A 24,352-nucleotide genomic window follows, 5' to 3' on the forward strand; every position below is an offset into this window, starting at 1 on the left:
TAGAGGTGAAGTAATACTCTGTCAAAGGAAGTACCTAGAAAATGCAGAGGCTCCTGCAAAGGGTGGTATAAGGTAAAGGAAGAGATGGTATAAGAAATTCCATTGCTCTGGGGTCAGTGGCTTTGTGGCAGTTTATATCTCTATATGATATAAAAATATTCTGTGGAATGGGGGCAGCAACCATGATGCTTGCTTGATCCCTAACCCTCACATGTCACAGCCAGAGTGGAGTGCTGCTATTCATACTTGGACGGATGTGAAAGTTGTCCCCTGTACAATGTGCATCCAAGCCACCACAGCTGGTTCCTAGAGTTACTTCTTTGTTGTCAGCTTGTACCTCCAATCTCAATAGTTAGCTAGGTACACGAAATTCCCAGTTTATAAAGCTGGTGTGTTCCAGTCTATGTGTTCTTATTGTTTGAGATTCCGGAAACCAACTGAGATACATGGTCATGAGCTTTTTAGGTTATCCACAGAATGGGCAGTAGTGAGTGTTCTAGGTTACCCACAGAATTAGTGATCATGTGAGTGTTCTAGGTTACCCACAAGATGGGTAGTAGTGAGTGTTCTAGGTTATCCACAGAATGAGTGGTAGTGAGTGTTCTAGGTTACCCACAGAATGAGTGGCCATGTGAGTGTTCTAGGTTACCCACAAGGTGAGTAGTAGTGAGTGTTCTAGGTTACTCGCAGAATGAGTGGTCATGAGCATTCTAGGTTAGCCACAGAAATCTTCTCCCTCACTGATTTTCTCACTAATTTTCTCTCATAGTTTTTGAGGCATGGGAGCATTTAGCTCAGGCTGGCCTTGAATTTGCTGTATAGCTGACTATGACCTTGAAAGTTGGAGCCTCTTGCATCCACCTTCTGAGTACTGGGATTGCAGCCTTGTGCCACCATGCCCAGATTATGTGGTAATGAGAATGGAAACCCATCTCTCTATGTGTGTTAGGCAAATACTTTACTCATCGAGCTACACCCCTAGTCTCTGGAACTGAAATTCCAAAACTTGTTTTTACTATCCTTCAATATATCATTCGCATTTTTATTAAGAAATTGTTCATCTTAGTTCATTATCACCCCTCAATCCAGGATTTACTTGGGGGAATTAAAGTTCATTTTATTAAGTGGCTATCATAGAAGGTATAGGAGTTAATACCACACCTTTCTGTCTGTCATCTTTTCTCACTGAGAGACCTCGTGTACATGGAATCCAAGAACTGGTTCCCAAGGTCATCCTTATAATTGTTTTGAATTTTTGCCAATCTTAGATACGGGGCTTGACAAATAATTCGCTTTGTTTTGTTTAACACCTTTTAATTTATATCAACAGAATGATGTTTTCATATATATATATATATATATATATATATATATATATATATACACATATACATATATGGATGTTCTTGGATCATATCCAACTTCCTATTATCCAATTTTATCCTCCATACTCTTTCCTTTCTCCCCATAAATAATCCCTGTTCTACACAAATAATGTGTTTTATTTAAAAATTAAAATATTGTTTCTATTATTATCATTATCATGATATTATTATTGTATGTTTGTGTGTGTATGTGTGTGTGTGTGTGTGAGAGAGAGAGAGAGAGAGGGGAGGGAGGGGAGTTGGAAGGGAGGGAGGGAGGAAGAGAATGTTTGTGTGTGGGCATGAGGCAGCTTTGTCTAGTCCCTTCGTTCCTTCCACTTTCATGTGCATTCTGGTCCCCAGGCTTGCCTGACAAGAGTCTGTACCCATGAGCCATTTTACTGTCCCAAGTAACACATGTCCAATGTTGCCTTGTTGGTCACAGCCATGGTCAACGAGTTCAGACAGCAACGTAACCGCTCAGCTCAGCACCTGTCCCATGTTCCCTCAGTTTCCCTCAGTTTTCTTTCAAAGCAGAAATCCAAACAAGCTTCCCCAGGCTTCCAACTCTGCCGTGCCATTTGGGTGGGATCTTTCCTAATGTTTCTTTATACTCACACAAATTACAGCTTTTCAACAGGCCTCCTGTGCTCACAATCTTGGAAAATAAACAGGGTTGGATCTTCACAGCCGTGTTTTCATGCATCCTGTCTCATTCATGAGTGTACTGCAAACACTCTAGTTTTCCCTGCCAAGCAGCCTCCTTTATTGACTCCATTCCCTGTCAAATTCCAACCCACAGTAGACCCCCCTTCCTCTTCTCTTGTCCTACTCGATCTTTGGCTCTCATTCTACCCCCAAATTTCTCTCAAAATCACACCACTGTTTTCCAATGCTCCAGTAGTTTCTCAAAGCAAATAAAGTGTACTTCCAACTGGGTGTTTTACAGCCTTGGTGTACTAGGAGACTGCAATCCCAAGCTTCATCTTGATCATTTGTCATGCACTGCACTTTTAACCCAATCATTGCCAAGGATGCCTGAAGAAGCAGGGCTGTGCAGGGTCGGGTGGTGGAGGACCGTGTGCCTAAAGGGGTCCCAGTGAACAGACTTGAGCAGTTTTCTGAAGGCAATGCAGTCATCTTGAAATGTTCCCTCCTATAGTTAGCACAGTCATGTCCCAAGGAGTGTCATGGAAAACAGTCCAGTGCCATCTGGCTACTTAATTGTTCGATATATTGTATTAGGCCAGACACCCAACCAGTCACCTGTTGGTTATGAACTTTTCATTGTCCCTTCCATGAGGTATAAGTCTACATTACTGTTGCTCAGAACAGCTCTTGTATGTAACAGTAATGATTTAAAAAGTGTCAAATCCTGTGTAACAGTCTCTTTTATATTTCAAAATTGGAGAATACAAGCAATTTAGAGGGATTTGACCTGCCAGCTTCCTTTGACTGACATACTTGGAGAAACAGCTTTTGTTCACGTTTGGTTAATACCAACTGAGAAGTTCCTTTGAAAACTTGCACCTTTCTGTCCATTCCCAAATAAGAAACAAAATGTGGGGAAATGCATGCAATTTTCAGGCTGATGTCTAGTGACTCCATTGGTCTTGAGAGAATATCTTTGTTTTGTTTTGCTGTTTTGTTTTCCACAGTCTACATGTGGGCGTGGTAGTGGGAAATGCTTCGAAACTTTGCTGGTACATTGACATACATACATAAGAGAGGAATAGAAGATTGATAAGTCCAAGGAACCTGAAAAGAAAGAAAAGTAAAATAAGATGGAGGACTAGTCTTTTGTTGGAGTGTTAACACAGTCCTGATGGTATATGTAGGAAAATCAAAGCTAAAAGCTCAGCATACCTATTATAGTTATTAATGTGTGCTTAACTCTATTGCCTGGGGAATTTTATTAAATGCAGTGGCCAAGAAAATGACCTCACCTTTTCCTTTTTTTCCTTCCTCTTTTGGGTTGGACCCTTGCTTCTATCACATTAGAGCTACTTGCTGGTTCATCAATGAAGCAACCTGAAGTGATGAAGATGTAAGGAACACATCCTACGCTAGCACTGTTGCAGTTGGAAAGGTAAGGTCCTCCCCATGAGCCTGGCAGATGTCCATGTTCTCTTAAGAGCTGTGTGATGCCATGCCCCAAGCTACACACCGAGGGTAAGGCAGCACACTGACATCTTCTTCTGTTGCGTTGTGTTGTGTTGTGTTGAGAGTTTCGTTTATAACCAATACTACGGTCAACAGAAAGGTCTGGGGTTTTGCTCATTTTGTCTTTTAAATTGTAAAAGATTTATTTATTTAAATTGTAAAAGCAGCATTTATTTATTTATTTTAAGAAGGTTCGGTTTCACTATATAGCCTTGTCTCACTGTGTAGTCTTGGCTGGCTTGGAACTCCTTATGTAGAGCAGGCTGGCCTCAAACTCACAGAGATCTGTCCTGCCTGTCACCCAAGTTCAAAGACCACAGGAATGCATCACCATGGTCCCTTTCTCCAAAGCAGCGTTTTGTGGCATGTGTTGATGGGTAGATGTCACTGCATGGAGGTGGCAGGGACCAGGAGGCTCTTTGGCGAGGTTGTACGCTCATTGTACTGATGAGTTGTGCTGACCTGTAAAATGTGGTTGGCAAGGTCAGTCTGTTTCTGAATGCTGTATTTTGGTAGAGTACAAAGTCTTACCTCTCTGCGCATCTGGTTCTGTGTTTATGGTAGGCAAAGCTCTCTGACTCTAAACTTACTTATGGACTCATTATCTATTGAATGCTCTGTTACTTCCATACATAAATGTTGAGCTTATGTCACTTTGTTTTTCGAAGGAAAACCATAGATGTCGCAGGTCCCATCCATTACTCTGCTGGTGTTCTGGGCACAGTGCCTTCACTTGGTCCTGTGAACCACACAGTGATGATTGTCACTGGAGGCTCACAGGGTTGGCTTGGGGACCTGTTTCTGTCAGAGCTTTCCCGCATAGGTAGACCTGAGGCAGGGTGAGCACCTACTGCCCCTTCCAGGTAGAAGCAGCAGTGAGTTCCTGCTGCTGAGTTCCTGCTGCGCACATGCAGTAAGGCCTAATGGAGGAGTCCTGCAGAAAGGAGTGCCCACTCTGTCCCTGTTCTCTGAGGTGTTTGCTCCTGTGTCTGCTGAACATGGCAGACTTCAGAAGAGAATCAACAGGTTTTGGCTTCAGTGTGAAAATGGCTCTTTCAAACTGAAATGCCTTTCATGAAGGACCTGAGTTTGTTTCATTCACAAACTAGCAATGTTTCAGGGATGGGAAAATAGGTTTCAGTTCTCAGAAGCAGAGCTGAATGAAGGGAGCTCTAGCTTTGTTATTTCAGGTCAAGTTCCTAACAGGGAGTTCTGACCCCGGGCCCTTCTGTCCCTGAGTCTAAGGTATGATATGTTGCTTGTTGTACTATCCTTTTTATTTCAAAAACATTTTTTTGTACTGAAATCTACTTGTCTGAAGTGATAGGTATTGCTTCTGAAAGCTCAAGTGTGCTTCAAATTCATGCTTGCTGCGGTCCTACAAAAAGAACCAATTATTTGGAAATTAAAAGTAGGCTGGCTTTTACAAAGTATTTACCACAAAATTGATCTAAATAGGTGTTCTCTTGGAGATTTTCAAATCTGACGATTTGAGAAAACATCAGTGGTTCCTCAGTAGAGTTGGGACAAGACATCTATCTAACGTGAGGCGTGTAAGAGGGTGGAGATCATGGAAAGAGGTCTTCTGTCAACTGCAGAGACATAAATGATGTGTGTATGTATGTGGGCATGTGTGTGGGCATGTGTGGGCATGTGTGTGTGCATGTGTATATGTGTGCATGTGTGTATGTATGTGTGTGTATGTGTACTAATGGAGTCACCATACTTGGAGTCTGTGTAGACACCAGAGGTAACTGCCGGCAATCTTCTTCAGTCTTCTTCTACCATAATTTAAAGATAGGGGACCCTCTTGCCTCCATGTCCCCATGACTAAGGTTCCATGCAGCTGACATTTTACATTCATGCCGGTGACTTAAACTCAAGTCTTTACCCTTGGGTAGCTAGCATTTCCCTACACTGAACCATCTTCCACGTTCAGGATTTAAATTTAGAAAATCATTTACTTTTGCAAAGTTTTCCAAAGAAAGACACCTTTATTGTTGCCAGAGTACATCAGAGAAAAAGAAGAAAGAAAGAAAGAAATCAGGCCAGCTCGAGTTTGGAAAAGATAAATAAATCTATTTGTTTGGCAGGTTGCATTCTGCATTATGCATGTACGTAAAAGTGAGGTTTACTTTGATCCTGTCTATTAAAAGTTTATTTTTAAACTCAGACTGGGCAGGGATCCAGCAATGCTCTTTGTCCTGCAACACATCCTGGGCTTTGGGTCCCCAGCCTGGCAGAACTGTGGGGAAGCAGGAGGAAGAAGAGAACGGTGTGGATTGTTGATGGGTGCTCAGGGGTTTTCCCTCCCTTCCTCCCATCCAGTTTTGAAATTCAAATTGAATGCAATTTTCAGCTCATTTGAGCCAGAATATAGTGTTGCTGAGCTTCAGTGGCTCCTAAATTCAAAACTCATGGGAGGAAACAGATATCATCTGTCACTGGGGTGGGAGAGAGGAGACTACACATTTTATTCAGAGGAGGCAGACCCCTAGTCACTAATTCCGACCTTCCGAGGACTAATCATTCATTCACCAAGCAACTGATCAAGTAATCAATGAGACCTTCAAGCCACCCAGCTCCTGAAGTCTGGGAGTGGCTGCTCTCCTCTCCTGAGCTCTTAAGAATAATTGCTGGTCTATTTTTGTATCATTGGTATTTTAATACCTTTCGTGGCGAGCTGAGACAGAATATCTTGGCAGTCTTTTTTTTTTTTTTTTTCCTGCCCTTCCTGGCTGTTTTTATTGTTTCCATCTTTAGTGACTTCGTCAATGTTGTTTACTTATGACTGAGAATTAGCAGAAGGATTGAGGCTGGCTCTGCAGGGACAAAATTTGAGCTATGTTTTACCAAATAGACTGTTGGGGAAAAAATATGCGTCTTTCTCAGGGCAAGCTTAAGTGGCAATTAAAATGGGAAGACCCACTCAGAGGGTACTGGAGCCTGAGAGTGTGGCTTATCTGCAGCGTGGATGTTTCAGGAACCCTTGAGAATGGCTCTCTGTGAATTTCTGACACACTGGATATGTGCCCTGGGAATACAAATGGATTTCAGCAATGATGATTTGACGTCCTTCCTCTGATTTCAGCAATGATGTGGAATGGCAGTCCTGATCCTGATGTGTGTGTTACAAGCTTTGCCCCTAGTGCTTAGCTTTGCACATTTAGTGTGAGCCAAAATTTCCAGGGAACCATGGAAGCCATTAATTAGTTCTTCTTAGGCAAAATTTCCCCCAACACTCCATGAAAAATTTTATGATAAATTAGTTCTCAGTATATAGCCATGGCACTTAGAAATGCAAAATGTATGCAGTAAGAATATAAATATGTATGGCAGCATACATATTTATATACATATCGTGTGTGTGTGTGTGTGTGTGTGTGTGTTTATGCACTTTCAAGGCCTCTAAGTATGTGCCAGCAAGGACCTCCAAATACTTACTTTCACATTAATGAAGTGATCAACCTCTTTATTGGCAATGCCCCTGGGCATTAGAGCCCTGGGAGCAGGCCGTTGCAACATCTCCTAAGAAATTGTGCCCTGGCACATCAACCCTATTTTTCCCCTGGTGATATGTCAGTTCAGTTGTTGACAGAAGTTGCAGGAATCCAAGGGAATCTTGGGAAATGTGATGGATACTGAAAATCTGTGTTTGGGCTTAGCAACCAATCTTGGGATTTCCCACTGGATGAGAGCATCTCGTGCAGCACTGATAGCCCTTGGGCTCCTGGGCAAGAGCATCTCTCCAGAAAGACAAGGCCATGGACAGAGGCTAGGGGCTTTCAGCCCCACCTCTCATCCTCAAGGTAGAGGGAGGAGCTGGAGGCAGAGTCAATAACCTGTCAAACTCCTTGGTGAAGACGCCATGAAAGCCAGGAAATATGATGTCCAGAGAGCATGTGAAGGGCCCTGGAGGGGCAGGGGACCAGTGCATGGTGCTCTGTGCCCTCTGCACGTGTAGCCTTTGTAATATCATCTACTAATGTAACACAGGGAAAAGCACTTTCCTGGGCACTGTGAGCTGTCCTAGCGTATTTCTTAAGTGAGAGAAGGGATTCAAAATGGGCTCTAATTTATAGTCAGCAAAAGTTCTGGGTAGCCAACGAGTTTGGGCTGGTGTGTAAAGGGCAACTCACTGCCATGGAGCTGAGTCCTAAACCTATAGGCTGTGAGGCAGTCTTCAGGTGTGTGTGTGTGTGTGTGTGTGTGTGTGTGTGTGTATGGTAGATGTGTTATCTGTATGTGATGGGTATGGTATATATGGAGCATGAATAATGTGTGTGCATGTGTTTATCATAGTGTGTCAGCATTGCATTAAATTGTGTGGCAGTCAGTTGTTGACAACTAAAGAACTGATCCTTGCATGCAGGGATACTGACCACGTGGGAAAATGGAAATATTCAGTGATGAGTATAAGGTAAGGCAAAGGGCTTGAGGATCCTATGCCCACTCTATCCACTTTGGCAAGGAATCTGCATTTTAAGCAAGTTCTAAAATTAGTTAAAAGAGTTTTGATTTTCTATTCGGAGTTATCTCTTCCATTAACATGTAGGCATATGAAAGACATGTGTTGTGCTGATTTATGGTGGATGAAATAGTTGTTCTCTAACCTGAGAGAGAGAGAGCAGATACTAGAGTTGAAATATCAATCTTTCTCAGATATACACCATACACTCTAATAGTTTCCCCAATTGATCTCTCAGTAAAGCAAATGGACTCTAATCTGAAGCTGAGAGAAACAATGGTAAATGAATGGATTCTGCACAGATGCTAGAAAGACTTGTTCAGGAAAAGAGCAACCCATGGTGCCCCGAAGAAGACACTGTAAGGTAGTCAGACTGGGTTCAGGTGGGCAGACAGAAGAGACACAAGTCAAAGACAGAGGCGGGGTAGTTGTCCAAGAGATACCAAGTTATGTGGGATTAGGGGTGATGAGGAATCTCATCCATGAAACTGCCATTGCATGTTGGTCTAAAGGAAGAGTGTAGACCTGGTTAGACCAGGCTAGACCTCCCAACATCAGAGCTAGCAAAGACAGTTTTATGGAAACTAGACTGCAGGAAAAAATATGAAACCAGTAAGAAAAATGGACATGGAAAGGAAGGATAAGATATATGGACAGAAATATGAATAATTTGTGGCAATGAGCTGTTGAATGATCAACATTTTGCAGTTTCTTTTCTAAATAGAATCACTATGTAGGTAGGGGCTACTATTAACCATTGCAGTAGAAGTGCTTAAGAGATGGCCAAGTGGGTTTCAGAGGACCTAGTTTCGATTCACAGCACTGACTTGGTGGCTCACAACCATCTATGACTCCAGTTTCAGGGGACCTAACAGATGCTTTCTGCCTCCACAGGCAATGTCCTTCTAAGTTGATCTATATAATTTGTCCATTTTCTTCTAGGACAGTAACTAGAGCCCAGCACCACCAAAATAAACCAAAGAGATGGATCAGTGGGAAATATGTGTAGCTCTTCTTCTTCTTCCTCTTTTTTTTTCTCAGACTTGCTACAAAAATGATTGTTGTCCCTGAGGCTAAGGAAAGCTTATAAGGAAAGAGAATGCAGAGAGTGGAATTTGTAAAGTTAAACAATAAAAGAAAAGAGACACTTGCCCCCAAATGACTAGAGAGGAGCCAATGGGAATAGGCTCTTAATTTGAGAAGTGTTCCCATCATCTGTGACATCCAGATCTCCAGAAGGGAAGTCCTCACATACCCAAGGAAATGATAGAAAACTGGAAATTCCAATTACCCGGATTTGATTTTACACCTCGTGATGGTCGGTGTTGATTGTTCACCTTGGCAGCATGACCTCTAGATGTGCACATGGGGGATCAACGTTGCTTCATTCATGTGCAAACACCCCCCCCCCCCGCGTGGGAGGGTCCATTCCCTTGGCTGGGATCCCAGACTGTACGAGCAACTCCAGGCGTCTGTCATTCTCTGCTTCCTGATTATGACATGATCTAACCAGCTGCCTTAAGCTCTTGCCATCTTGACTTCACCTCCAGCAGGGACCGTGCCCTTGAATTGTTAGAGCGAGCCCTTTCTCCCTTAGGTTGCAGTTCTCGGAATAGTTCACCATAGCAATGGGAAGCGAAGCTAAGACGAATCTTATACAGTTGTTTTGAATGAACACGCTGCACTCCTTAAATATTACAATAAATTAAATCCCACCGCCTTCCTGTAGTTTCTTGGGACCAGCTGATGAACGCTAGTTGTTCATCCTAAGTGAACTCAGTATTATGCATTTTAGCAGCCAGGTTTCAATGCTGGCCTCAACCAGAATGGCGTACCCTTCATGACTCAAATCCCTACAGAAGTCATGGAGATTGTTCATATCTTCCCAAGTTTAACAATGATCTGGCAAAAAACAAAACAAAACAAAACAAAAAACAAACAAACAAACAAAACCATTGTATTAACACATCACATTCTTTTGGCTGCTAGTCTTTGGCTTAGAAAGCAATTCCTAGGGGACCTTGTGTGTTTCCTTTTTCACTCCAAGTTTGTGGACTTCCTCATCTTTGACTTCCAGCTTCCCAGCAGCCCACCAGGCTCCCTTTCAGGCGTTCTAAAACCTCAGCTATTCTCCAGGACTTGCCTTACATGTCTCCTTCCTGCCGCTGTTCCTGTCCAGTTTTGTAAGAAGGAAATTTGGCTGCTGATGGGCACTTGAGTATGGTTTTATACCTAGCTGGAGACAAGTCAGCCTGTTGTGATCTATCCCTACACGTTAGCTAGCTCAAACACTTCTGGAAAGTCGAGACTGTGTTTTAGTGTACTTAGTGGTCCCTTTTTCTTTACCACAGTGAAGTCCCTTATTTTCCCTAACAAAGTCTGCATAGTGGGTGCTTCTGTTGATAGGGATACTTGGACAGAGAAGGCAGTGACAGAGGGGACATGGTCCACAGACCATGGAGTCAGAATGTAGTTTTTCTCTGATGGCAGAGGGGGGTTTGAGCAGACAGTGGTTCCAAGGAAAACTCAGAAGGACAGGTGACAAATGCTCATCAGATGGATAATGGATCCCGTACATGGTGAGCAGCAAAGTTAGAGATAGACAGAATGAAGTGGAAAAGAGTCATGTTGAAGGCTGTCTACAGGGAAACAGATTAGAAGGGAGATTAAAGATGAAAGGGGAAAGGGTGAGTGTAAGCAGGGAGAAGTGAGTCAGAGAAAGGTTCCTCAGAGGGGATGTGAGTCAGAAAGGAAGATTACATAATGGACTTGGCTGGCTCAGAAGTGTGTGTGCTGGGGAGGGACCGTGGGGGGTAAGGGGCTGCTGTGGACTGGGAGAGGGAAGGTCTCTCGCAAGTTGCACAGTAGCTGAGGATGCGGATGAGGTCAGAAAGATGTGTGGGCATGAGTTGGGGTGTGGGTAGTGCTCAGGGAGGGTGAGGACGGTGGGTGATGACATTGCTGGCAAGCTGCTGAGCTTGGACGGGGCTCCCAGGCTGAGCATCTTTATAATTGAATGCATCGGTGAGGAGGAAGACAGGAGATGGAGCCCAGCATTCTCATTCAGCTTTTATGGAAAATTGTCTAATAGGCTTAATGTCGTTTCTCAGTGTCCCCCTTCCACGAGCTACTGTGCCCCCTCTTTAGGCTGATGCATGCCTTTTGGCTCTTTGAAGCTTCAGCCAAGCCAAACCACCTCTGATACCTTTTCATTCATTTTTTTTATCCTCCTCATTGGGAATGTTCGTCTACATGTTCTTTAGTTTTGACCCCACTCCTATTGGAAGCCAACATCCCAGTTTAAAGAGCTTCCCTTCCAAGCCCTGTGTCCTCCACCCACTCCCACCTTGGCACCCCACCCACACTCACATGTGCCAGTCCTTCATTATCTTCTGTGCATTCACTCAATACTTTTCAACTTTATGGGATTTTCTGTTACTTCTGACCTGTTCCCTGTCCCTTCTAGGTAATGAGTTCTAGTGTGTCCTATCTTCTTGTACTCTCAGCGACACATGGTAAAATGACCAATGAATGTTTAGAAAGAAGGAAGGCCAGAGGGCAGGCTTAGGTGTTGTTACTCAGAAATACCATCTGCTTTGTTTGGGAGATAGACTCTTTCATTTGCCCAAAACATGCCCATTACATTCGGTTAGCTGGCTATAAGCCCCATGAACCCTTCTGACTCCATGGTTCCACTGTTTGCATTATAAGCATGCCAGGATGTCCCCCATTATTTTTGAGTGTTCTGGAGATTATACACAGGCCCTCAGACTTGCAAGGCATGTGCTTTCCCAGTGAACCATCTTCCCATCCCATAGATGGGATGAAAGTTGTGGAGTTCTGTGACTCTGGATTCATTCACATGGGGTGTGATATGAGCACCCATCTGTAAGCCTGTGTTGTCACCTCAGCTGAAAGCTCTAATCAACACCTCCGAGTTTCTCCCTAGCCCTTGGCATGCACCACACCAGTTCCTGTCTCTACAACGAGCACTCAAGGTGCCTCATGTCACTGCACCTGGGTAGTATTGGCCTATCTCTGTCAGCTTTGTTTCACTAAATGTATCTTCCACGGTTTTCATTTTGTCATAGGTATCAGAATCTCCTTTTTTTTTTTTCAAGTGGAACGCTATTCTATCATGATTTGTTTCCCCACTCATTTTTGGATGGACATTTGGGTTGTTTCCCCAAGGGGCCATTGTTCTGAACGCTAAAATACCCCATTCACCATGTGATATAGTCTCTGCGGGCATAGTTAGGGCTAGTAGCTCCAGTAGGGAAGGACAGAATAAACTAAAGAGTCGTCTCTGTGCCTGGCAACATCATCAGAAGTAAAGAGGCAGGGCATGGAGTTCAGGTGACGGTAAATGCAAAGAGTTGGCACCAAGGGGCTCTTCAGCCATTCACTCTACCTTGCTCTTAAAGTGGGAGAGCAAGATGGATGTGAAGGGGTGAGGAAAAGTGAATCAGTTGAGGAGAGACACTGTGGGAAGGAGGTGGGAAGGAGGGGTGTGGTTACAGCTGACAGGGATTCCACAGGTGCAGAGCTTTTGTGAGTACAAGGGACACTGTAATGAGAAGGCCAGGCAGTCTACACACAGTGCCTTTCCACAAGCTATATGCATAAAGAGCTTGCGCTACAAGATCTGCCACCTTAGAGCTAATAACAATATATAAAATTAGATCCTATGGGGAACTCTGGGTACCAGTCACTTACACTCAACATTTTTTTTTTTTTTCAGTTGGACTAGTTTTGGCTACTTTCTTCTCTTGACTTCTCAGCACCTAGAAAGGGATTCTTAAGCTTATCCCATGAAACTTCCCCAGAGCGTTGTTGTTAATGGTGGGAGCTGAGTGTATGTTAGTGTGTGTATGGCTGTGTGCATATTCGTGTGTGCGTGTGTGCGTGTGTATGTGTGTGCGTGCATGTGCATGAGTGTGTGTGCGTGTGCATGAGTGTGTGTGTCCTGTGTGTGTGTGTGTGCATGCATGTGATTTGATGTGTTTAGGTATCTACAGAGGCCAAAATAGAGCTTTAGATTGCCCAAAGCTAAACAGGCAGTCATATGAGTTACTTTGACGTGGGTGTTGGGAACTTCCTCTAGGAGAGCACGAAGTGTTCTTAATGGCAGAGCCTTCTCTAGCCCCATCCTTGGCAGCTTCATTTCTGTGTCCTAAGCTTTTAACACCCCGTGGATCGTCTAGAAGATTTCTCCTGGTTTAAAGGGTAGGAGACCTAGATTTTACTGGACCCTCTTAGAAGCCACAGTCCTTCTTCACCCTCTCCATGCCCATCTCACAGCCCCAATATGAGATTCACAGCCACTCCCTGGATTGAAAAGGCACCCTAAACAGGAGCCTATTGCATGCCAAAGCCACAAAGCTCTTGGACTCTGTCTAACAGCAGGCACTAACTTTAACTTCCCAAGGTATTTCCTTCCCAACACTGAACTGGCTGCCTTTTTGGACGTTTTTTTTTTTTTCTCTCTTTTTTCTCTTTCTTTTCTTTTCCACTTCAGACATTTAGTGCTTGGGCCCATTTCAAGCAGCCTCTGATCCTCTGCCTTGGCTTCGCCAGCCCCTCCAATCTACCCTTGGGGAGTCTCGCTGGTCACTTTGCAGAGGCCCCCTCAGGCCAAGAAAGCTTTCCTCGCTTTGTTTCTGCTTAACCCCTGCCCTTCAGGGTGCTGAGGGGCGGGCTCTGGGCTGCCTCCCTTGTAGTCTGTTCTTGCTTGCAGGTGATTAGCAGGTGGCTTCTAAGCAGAAAGGAACTTTGCCCCAGGCTTCACTCTCCCATAGGCTCTCGCCGTTTTGCTACAAAAGAGAAAAATGGAGCCTTTGAAGAGTGTATATACACTATTCATGTACTTTTCAGAAAGAGAGAAGTGTCTATAAATTTCCAGGATTGGTATTAGATTTTTACTTTGTTACCGGAGAGCAGAACTAACGGGTTATGGCGGGGATGGCTTTTGGAATGAAAAGGAGCCAGCTGCCATTTCTAAGCATCTAGCCGCTTTTCAGCAAAGCTTACTTGAAAATGTCTCTCTCGACACTAATTCCCAACAAGTTGTATTCCAGCGGGGAGCTGTGGCCGCTGAGCACAGTGACTGGGGCTCCTCTAGGGGAGCTTGCATTCCCACCCACAGCGTTGAGCACTGTGTCTGTCCATCTGCTACTTGATGACCAGAGGACAGCTGTCTTCTTGCTGTCTTCTCTGCCTCAGTCCTCCAGGCCGTTTGTTACCTATGCTGCTGCCTGCAGATTCCCCCAAGTATTATAGGCTCTTTCAACAACTTGAGTCAATGTCTTAGCACTAAATGAAACCTGATACTCCCCTCCCAGCCCCCCCAGCCCCCAAATCTCTGAACTGTTGGGGACAGTGTGATATTTCCTCAGACCCTCAAAGTTAAAATAAAATCAAGGAAACTACTTTTTCTTAAGCTTTTTTATTTAAAATTTGTGTTACATTTATTTGTGTGTGGCGTGAGAATGTGTGTGGAGAACCTGCAGGGATTTCCTCTCTTCTCCTACCAGGGATCTGACTCAGATGCTCACGGTGGGTGGAGGCAGCGTCCTCTCCTCAGTGTTCCCAGCCTTCCCAATGCTCACACTCTTTAGTACAATTCCTCGAGTTTTGGTGACCCCCCCCAAATTACTTTGTTTGTACTTCATAGCTATAATTTTGCTATTGTTATGAATCTCATATGCAGGATACCTGATAAGCAACTGCTGGTGTGACCCACGGGCTGAGAACTGCAGCTTTACCTATTGAGTCATCTTGCAGGTCCCAGTCTCCAGTTGAAAAATAAAATTAAAGAAGTTCCCCTGAGCCTGTCTCCTTCTTCTGTCACATCAACATTTCTAGATTGATCGGCATTTTTTTTTCTTTTTTGTTTCTCCATGGTTGTGCCAAATGTAGCTGTTTTAAGTAGCCACTTAAGGGACAGTCTGCCCAGAGAAGAAACCCTCTGCCTCCTTAGGTCTTTGCTTCTGGATAGATCTTTTTATTCACTGAGTTTTGAACATGTGGTGTCCACCTGAGCATCTGTGTCTGTATTTTGCCAGTGAGGGCTGAGCTGTGGGGCAGAGCCTCCAGAGGCCTGGCGGGCACTCCGTGTATTACTGCCAGAGGAGCGCCTTTGGATCTGTGAGCCTGGGAAACACAGATCTGTTCATTCTGGCTTTTATCTAGTGGCAGTGTGTTGGATTTTGGGTTGTCTGTAAAAAGGCAGGTAAACGATCACCCATGAGATCCTTATCTCTAGTGTGACTTAGATTATCTGGTCCTCAAGGAATCTTGAACATGGAATAGCTGCTCATTTTACAAAAACCAAGAAAAGAGGGAGCTTATTTTCTCTCTCTCTCCCCCTCTCCCTCCCCCTCTCTCTTTCTCTCTCTCTCTTTTTCTCTCTCTCATGCACACACACACACACACACACACAGAGGGGAGGGGAGGGGAGGGGAGGGGAGGGGAGGGAAGGGGAGAGAGAGAGAGTGTTACAAAACCTCAGACTGTGTTGTGTTTGAGAATAACCTTACAAAGGTAGAACTTTGGAGTACCCCCTGGGAGTGACTGCTGAGTTCTGGTCTCAACATATTTATATGACAACAGTCGTAAAAGCTGTTTGTCCATCTCCTTGCAGGCAGGCACAGAATCAAGACAGACTTTGTTTCCCAGAGGGAGTAAGGGTGACATGGAGTGCTGTATGTCCAATAAGATGGCCCAGGAAATGGCCTGGTTTCTGAAACCTGGGGTTCTTTAGAAAGGGGTAGATAGTAAAGAAGAAAGCATCTGGGTGAGCCAGAGAGAGCTACTGGGTGTAGCCTACATGGGAAGATAATGGCTTCTATTAGCTATTGAATGTGGCAGGCTGGGGGCTGCCTAATGGACAACTAGAAGCAGGACCTTGGGCACATTGAATTTTTCCAAGTCATGTACCTGCCCTACCTTGAATAAAATTCAACTGGGTGCCTTGCAAGCATAAGGACCTAAGCTCCTTCCCTCAGATGAAAAAGTGGGTACCTTAACACCCTTTTATAATCACAATGCCAAGGAGGAGGAAGAGGAGGAGGGGGAGGAGGAGGGGGAGGAGGAAAAGGAAACAAGGATCCCCATGATCTACTGATCTACTGGCCAGGAAGACTGGCCTGTTTGTTAATCTACAGGCTAAGAACGACTGTCTCAAAATTCAGGATGGATGGACCCTGAGGAACAACACCAAAAGTTGTTGTCTGTCCTCCATGTGTACCTTCATCTTCGAATACATGGATACATGCACACATGCACACAGACACACACACACACAGACACACACACACACACACACATGCCTGCACACTTGGTACAGCAAATGATACCAATACCAACAAACAGGCTACTACCTTAGCCTTCCCTGGGCTTACAGTTGTTCTCTTTGAATCTCCATGGCAACAATAGTTGTAATTATAGAGAGCCAAAATGATACCTTGTATATCAGATGTGGCTCAACCCCCCACCCCCCCCACCTCCCCCCCACCCCCCACCCCGTGGAGAGAAGTCTGATTGGGGGAAACTTTTCGTGGGTTTTCCTTCTAGGCTGGACTTGATTATCTTCTCTAGCTGACAGGTCTTTTGCTTATGAAGTGTGTGAGAATAAACTGAAGTTTTACAGGGCTGAAGGGCCTGATGGACAGAGGCCCCTGTGACACCACACTGGAATTCTTTGTCAGGGAGGCAGCCCTATTTCCTCAGCCAGCCCCCTTGGGAGCCTGGTGAGATGCTGCCTCAGGATCCACTTTGGCTGCTCTGTTTTAGCCACTGGAAATCTGCCCATTTAGGGTAGAGACTTGGGTGAGGTATCAGCTGACAGTTATCCTTGACAATATTTATGTGAAGGCAGGGGAGACCAGCAAGTAATTCCACAGAAGGAGCAGTCACAGAGACACACACTTCATTCACACTGCTTTCCTGACCAGAGCTTCAGAGGGGACCCTGAGCTTCTGGGCTCACCTCCCAGCCGGTTTCCCATCTTTATTTCTGATACTGCTTGCTCTTTGAATTTCCCATCAGGTTTGTCGAGGGACCACAGCCTATCTGAATATGTCTGGGCTCCCTCGTTTCCAAAGCTCCTGCAAAGCTAAATAATCTCCCCTCAGGTAAACATAAATCACTGTCTACCTTCTTTGCTCCTTGAGTAGACCTTCTGATGTATTCATTAATTACGGCCCCTGCCTGGTGGCACAATGATGGCTGAATCCTACCTGGGAGTATCTTCCCTAGACTGCCCCGTTCCTGACACTCAGCCTTAAACTCCCACTTGGTGTTAAAAAGGTCCTTCTTCTGAGAGATGGACAGCCAGATGGTGGAAAATCAGTGTGGGTACGTTCATGAAGTTTCCAGAAGGAGGGCAGAACACTGTCGTCCTTAAAACCTGGCATAAGGCTGAAGAAACACCCTGCAAAGACAAGGCAGGGAGAGAAGAAAGATCAGGAGGGAGGGAGGGAAGGAGGGAGGGAGGGAGGGAGGGAGGGAGGGAGGGAGGGAGGGAGGGAGGGAGGGAGGGAGGGAGGCCTGTTTCTGGTCTGGTCACCACAGCATCTCCCTTTTCTGCTTCATTACTGTCCTGGCTCCATTCCTGCTTTGGATTCCTTTAACAGTGAAGCCAATCACAGCCCAGGCTCTCTAAGCCCAGGATGCCCAGGCAGAAACCGCTTAGCAATGGGCATCATGGTTCCGATTTCTAATTCTTTTCCAGATTATTTTTCAAAAGAGAAAACAAAAAGTTCCCATTTTTGGTAAATCTTGCTTAACTAACGACCCAGCCTCCCTGTTTGCTTAGCTTTCACGTTCAGGAAGCTTCGAGACTCCGATTTTGATTTCGGAGTTCAGGCATGTTAATGAAGTCTTTGTATGAAAGCCGAGGGGTTCTGTTTCTTGTTTGTTAGTTTAATGAGATTTTGTGTTAAGAAAGGCACCATGAATCTGTCAGCATTAGCTTGGCTGCATGTGTGTAGCTCAGCAGCTTGGAGACCCTTGAAATGTCTGTTTTTAGGACAGCAGCGGGGGGCTAATGAAAAGGCTTTGTTGATTTTAACGAATTGCAAGCCACTGTAGCCAAAATAAATATAATCTGCTTTTTGGATTAGTTGTCACAGATGATTTTGCCTACTAACAGTGATTAAAGAATGCGTGTGGACCAGAAGCCTAGCCATTCTCCAGTGACTTTGGCTAAAACAGCAATAAACAGAAGTAAATAAAGACTTAGGGTATTAGTTATCTTTAATAAACAGCGACACCAAATGTACAGTGTGTAGGCGTGAAGGGAGCGAGGGCTGTCAAATACCTGTGCGGCACACGTGACTTCAGCTCTTGCTGCCACAAAACACAAAGCACCAACAAGAAGAAACACTTGCTTCTGAGAACCTAGAGTGGGGCCTGGCTGGTGCCGTCAGTGCTGGGGTAGCTGTACCTATGTGTGGGCTGGGTGGAAGCCCACCGTCAGCCCTGGTTCTCAGGGACTCTCAGTGCCAGTTGGGCTCATCACCATTCTGTTCTCATCTTCTCCTGGACTTGGGGACCAAAGTTGAAATCCTGCAACTATAGGATTAGAGTCCAAATCTGACGGCAGTGTTAATTACTTGTGTAATTATTAACCTCCTTGCCTGGTAATTCTTCCCAGCTAATGAGCAGGACAGTGGAGCTGCCTCCGTCCCACTGTATCCCCACTGCAATGAAAAGACTTGCCCAGCAAGCAAGCCCCATCCTTCCATTTCTCCAGGGAATTCTGTGAAGGGGTTTCCCTTCAATGCTATTTAACTATGTCCCAAAGAACGAAGGATTGTGGCTGAAACCCTCCTTAGCAGGGTAGAGCTCCTGTCTCCTTATAGATTCTGCTCCAGTAGAAAATGCTAAAGCAATACACACAATAAATTTGAAAATAATAAGTCACTTGTGTGGTCAAACACACAAAAAACAAAACAGAAACTAACGAAAAACAATCAAACAACAACAACAAACCACTCCAAAGCAGAGATGCTGTGATGACTCCTATTGCTTCTAACTGCAGCAAATGCTTTAAAGCATCCTTGGGGTACTTCATCTCTGATGGCAAATTACAAACCATCCTTGGCTTCTTGCCCTCCTGCCAGGCTAGTATGGATATACTTGTTGACAGATGCAGAGCCAGGTGCGTTCAAAGCATGGGAAGGGATCATGGAGCCGTCCAGCAACTGAGCAGTGGCTTTCTAGTCTCGTGTGTTAGCAAAGCAGACTGTATCTTGCCAGTTACTAGAAGATGCTGTGGGAGGTTCCAGGTGAGACTCGAACCTGCGCTGCTGCCAACCTCTGAGATGCTTGTGGTTTTTATGGCTGCATGCGGCTTCCACGGCACTGGGGATGCAGCCACTGAGGTGTGTGTGACTGTATGCTCTATGCTCCATTTGTGAAGCAGGGTGATAGCACTTAGGACTTAGGGTTTCCGCTATCCGTGATAGAAATAATATCACTTTTCTACCGCTGACTTCCTAGGTTTTCCTGTGTCCCTATGGATGAAACAGAAAATGGGCTAGGTCTCCTATATACTTAACTTATTTATCTGGGTCACCCCTTTCTTCTTGCATTCAGCATCTGTGAGGAGTGAGGCGTCCATGGCCTTGACCTCTCCCTCCCTGTTCAGCAGGTCCTAAGCCTTGACCTCTCCAGGGCAGGTCCTGGGCAGATGGCCAAGTGTCTGCCAGGTGCGACTGAAACCCAGAAACTGATACCACTTTGCACAGAGAAAGCCCGGAGGAATCCCCTTAGAGTCCATTCATCTTTAGAATTTATTTCCCAAATCCTGTAAATTCCCACAAGGTGACAAGATGGGTCTATTCTACACTGGCAATGGTCTAGTCTCTTGTATTTCCTTCATAGTAAATTTGAAAAGTTCGTGATATATTCTCAAGGAATACTTATCATGACCCCAGAGGTCATGTCCAGGTGGGTAAACACAAGAATACATTTGTACATATGGACAGATATACATACGTGTTCATGGCATACAGCCAGAGTCTGGCTCTCTGGGTCTTCTGGGTACATCTGCTCTAAGTTGGCTATCTTGATCAACTCTGTTTGTGAGAATTTAAACATTATGTTCTGGTTTGTGATGAGCCATGGCTGGCTGAGATCAATATCAAGTTCTGCCTAAATTCTTTCAAATGAAGCAAACACCAAGCTGTCAGGCATGCTCACACTGGTGTCTCCCTCTCTAATAACCTTGGATTTCAACCTTGCGTTTTCCATGAAGGAAGCACTCCCCTGCGGAGCGATGATATTCAAGTTTAGCTTGTTTCTGCAAACGTTTTTTTTTTTCTAATATACATCTAAATTTCTCATATGCTACATGGACCTACCTTCCTACATTTCTTTAGGGCTTATGTGGCATCTGCCGTCATTTCTATGAATAACATAACAACGTGTAGGGATACTCAGTCATAGACTTATTAGAATAAAATTTAATACAGATGCTGTGTTCATTTTCCATGGAAGTCTGACTTGGGTGTCTGGCATTTTGAAATAAGAGGAAGTAATTATCTTGTTATACTACCATACCCTGACAGGTGGGATGGACCTGAGCAAAAGCTGGGTTCTGCTTAAAATTCAAATTAACACCCAGGTCATCTCTGTGCTTCTACGGAAACATGATATTCCTTCTCTCTGCAAGACTAATTCTCAAGTGGAATGTGAGTTACTCTTGTCTGACTTCTCCAGAAGAAACCTGGCTATGCCGTTCTGAGCCCCTCTTTGTTGCCTACCCTTTGCATTCTTTAAGAGAGGAATAAAAAGAGTGTGTTCTGTGTTGGTAAGTTATTAAAGAAGAGGGCTGTTTACCAGGAAACGTCCTTAACCCGGCACGTGGTTTATACTAGTTGGTATTTAAATACCAGCTATTGTGCAGCTGACCCTGAATGTTCTAGCTGTGTGGTTAGAGTCTTCACCAATGCCTTTGCAAAAGAACTTTTCTCAGCTCAGACCCTGAAGTACTGTTTCTTAAAGCGTCTTAGCACTTTGACAAATTTCAGTGCCCGGTGAATTTTCTCCTTAAAGGATGGACTAGAAGCCTTGGATCAGCAGGTGAGATCGGTCAGCCCGAGGCTCCTGAGAAGAGACCTGGAACCCGAGCAGATAAGATTCGGGGTGTGCATGTGCGTGTGCGTGTGCGTGTGCGTGTGTGTGTGTGTCCTTTATTTCTCAGAATACAGACTTTTATTTTGAAATGGAAGGTTAGGGTGGCTTTGGCTATTTTACGTCTTCCCAGACTACACATTTCACTGTAATCCCCGATACTGCCTGTACATGAAATGCTGTATTCTTCATTTAATACTCTCAAATCTGAGATGGATACAGCAGGGATTGCGGGGGGGGGGGGACTTCTTTTTCTTTGTAGAATGGATTAAAACCATCTAGAATTTTATTGACGGACCTGGAACCTTGGATATTAGACTGAGTTTCAGAAATTTGTAACTTCAAATATATGGCTTCCCAGTGTCCCTAGCACTGACTTTTATAGGTTATTTTTCTTATTAGCTAATATTCTGCGTTGTTACAAATATTTTATTAAAATCCAAAGTAAGCTTGGTTGAATTAAAAAGTATGAATCCTGGAAAAAAATTACTTTTCTCATAGTTAAAAAATTTCATAGTAAAATAATTAGTAACCGAGTGCGGGAGGAGGGTGGAAAGGGGTCACATGGAGCTTGAATTCCAAGAGAAATGGAACACCTAAGAGTTGGACACTCAGAAGCTTGTAGCTTCTGCCCTGTGGGAAGACCCGCTCCATGTCCCACCCTTAAAGATAGATGGCAATCAGTTTAAACTCCTTTCACTACCATGTAGATTCAAGGTAGAAAGAGACAAGCCAGGTATTCCTTTTGAAGAAACTTCGAGTCACACATTGGCGTACTCCTCTCTGCGGTAGTGACTCTCACTAAGACAGCTGAAATGAAGAAGAGAATTTAGGAAACATATTAAAATTGGTCTCAGAAAACAGGAGTTTCCCCAGAGTAAACAAAATGAGCTGTCCCAGAACCCAGCGTTTGGAACAGTATTACAAATGCCTCAGTAGATTTTAAATGAGCCAAAACATGTTCCAATATCATTTAAAAATAACAGCTTAAAAGGGCTCGTATATAAAGACATAAAAGGCATTTTGACATTTAATATGAAAACAGCATTTTGATGAACTGGGTAAAAATGAGTCAGAGACATATGGATTACATATTTCTTATAGTGTGCCCGCATTTTAAAAATGAGGCAGGAAAAAAAATCTGGCAAAATATTTTTGGGGAATTTGCTACATATACTATATTTAAAAAGAGGTGAGGATGAACTCCAGACTGCTGTGACTGCTCATGACATTGAATTTGATAACTTTTAATTTGCGCCTCCCAGATTCCTGTGAAATAGCTCAATCTGTCCATGTGCTCTGGAAGTCAGTAGTTAGAGAAACTCTCCCAATTCCTTTGGTCATGAGTCAGTCACCAAACATATATCTGCAGGAGCATGCCAAATGCCAGGCACTGGGCTAGACTCCTACAAATTGGGAGACCTAGCCTTTAGGAGGGGTTTATGCCATTAGGAAGGGGCTTACAAGTTTCTGGGTGCCAGAAATTCCAAGTGCTTTGGGATAGATCAAGGATCCTATTTGTGGAGCATTTGTAGTGTGCCAATGAGCTCAGAAGGGTAGTTCTTGCCCTGTATGGACAAAGCCATGGGTTTGATTGCTGGTACTCTATAAACTAGGCTGATAGTTCAAGTCAATGGTCCCAGCATCCAGGAGATAGAGGCAAGAACGTCAGAGCATTTATTATATACTAAACTCTCCCTATACCTTATCATTCAGAACTGTTAGATGTGGTAGATGTGTTTTCTTTATAAAGTTAAATTGTGTGTTTGCCTGTGCACACACAGGCAAGTGCATTTGTATGTGCATGCAGGCTTGCTTATACCATAGTCTATACATGTGTGTAAGTTGGAGGATAGCTTCTAATGCCCGCTCCTGCCTTCTGATTGTTTAAAACTGAGCCTCTTTTCTTGCTATTTTTTTTTGTCTTTCTCCCTGCTGTATGTGCCAGGCTTGATGATCCAAGAGCCTCAGGGAACTCTCTGATTCCTACCCACCCCCTCCCCGCCTCCATCTTCCTACAGGATTCCTGTTGTTACAGCTGTGTACTACAAATCTACCCTTTATGTGGTTTCTGGGGATTTGAACTGAGGTCCTCGAGCTTTGATGACAAGCATTTTTACCCACTGAACCATCACCCCAGGGCCTGCCTCTCTATTTTAGATGATGGAGAAGCCAGTGTGACAGTCACTCATGCATATTTGGCGATCCGCGGAGTGTTGACACACTCAGACATATTGGTACCTCTTAGCATTTCCATTTGAGTTGATGGACTCTTGAAACTCATCGGACTCAGGATTCATCTGAACCAACAGCTTGTGGCACAACAGAGGCTCGTTCAGTACACATCTCAGCATTAAGAAAAGATTCTTTTGTCATCTTTAAGGCCTGGAGTTGCCCCGTGAAGGAAACAAATGAATAGATCCAGTTACTTTGTCAGAGAAAACAGGCACAGAGAGTGCAGGGCCAGAGAAATCCTCTCAGCCAGGCATTGCTCATTCACATGCATGGACACTATGAAGCCACAGCCATCAAGAAGATAAATTCTGGCAGAGACCAGCCCAGATTGTATATAGCCTTGGGAACCAATATAGTGACAACTGTTGATAGCCAGGGTACCTAACTAAGTTAGCTGGGTAGCAAAGGAAGATGGAGGCAGTCGAAGCTCAGGGTGAGAGGTCAGGTCACTATGACATGAACTTTTCCCCACTGAGTGGTTACGGCAAGTGTGGCATGCATTTGGGGGTCTAGTGATGTTGAGCACAGCCCAGGATACTCAGGATATTCGATCTGTATTTGCATGAGCAGGGAAGAGAGAAAACTAATGCAGTACACTTGGTACTTTACAAACAACAACAACAACAACAACAGCAACAACAACAAAAAAGCCATGTATTTGAGGAGATATAGAAGGTATGGCCTTGCTGGAGGAAGTATGTTTCTGGAGGTGGGCTTTAAGAGCCAATCTCTCTTTCTCTCTCTCTCTCTCTCTCTCTCTCTCTCTCTCTCTCTCTCTCTCTCTCTCTCTCTCTCTCTCTCTCTCTCTCTCTCCTAGCACTCCCTCTTTCCTTTCCTGTCCCTCATACCCTAGCATCCTTCAGTTGGCATGAAGAGACCAAGTCAGTTAGCACCAGTGAAGTTACTGAGAAGAGCCATCCACCGCTCTCCTGTCCTTTAGGAGCACGTTCATGTTATGGAGAGGAAGGACCACATTAGTACA

The 24,352-nt window shown here is 44.4% G+C and overlaps 1 protein-coding gene across 8 annotated transcripts in view; it reads left to right on the forward strand.

Annotated features, from left to right (window-relative positions):
- Esrrg (estrogen related receptor gamma) overlaps positions 1-24,352 on the forward strand; it is a 614,884-nt gene that overhangs the window by 187,672 nt on the left and 402,860 nt on the right. For 7 of the 8 annotated variants that reach the window (XM_021166361.3, XM_029477722.2, XM_085843710.1 and 4 more), the window contains one exon: positions 3,366-3,453. The gene's annotated coding sequence lies outside the window, so the exon portion shown is untranslated. Of the gene's footprint in view, positions 1-3,365; positions 3,454-17,593; positions 21,085-24,352 lie in introns of those variants that run through there. The other variant, XM_029477736.2, reaches the window with a different exon arrangement.

This window comes from Mus caroli, unplaced genomic scaffold (assembly GCF_978045245.1).
Source record: "Mus caroli unplaced genomic scaffold, Mus_caroli_1 scaffold_1, whole genome shotgun sequence".
NCBI classification, from domain to species: Eukaryota; Metazoa; Chordata; class Mammalia; order Rodentia; family Muridae; genus Mus; species Mus caroli.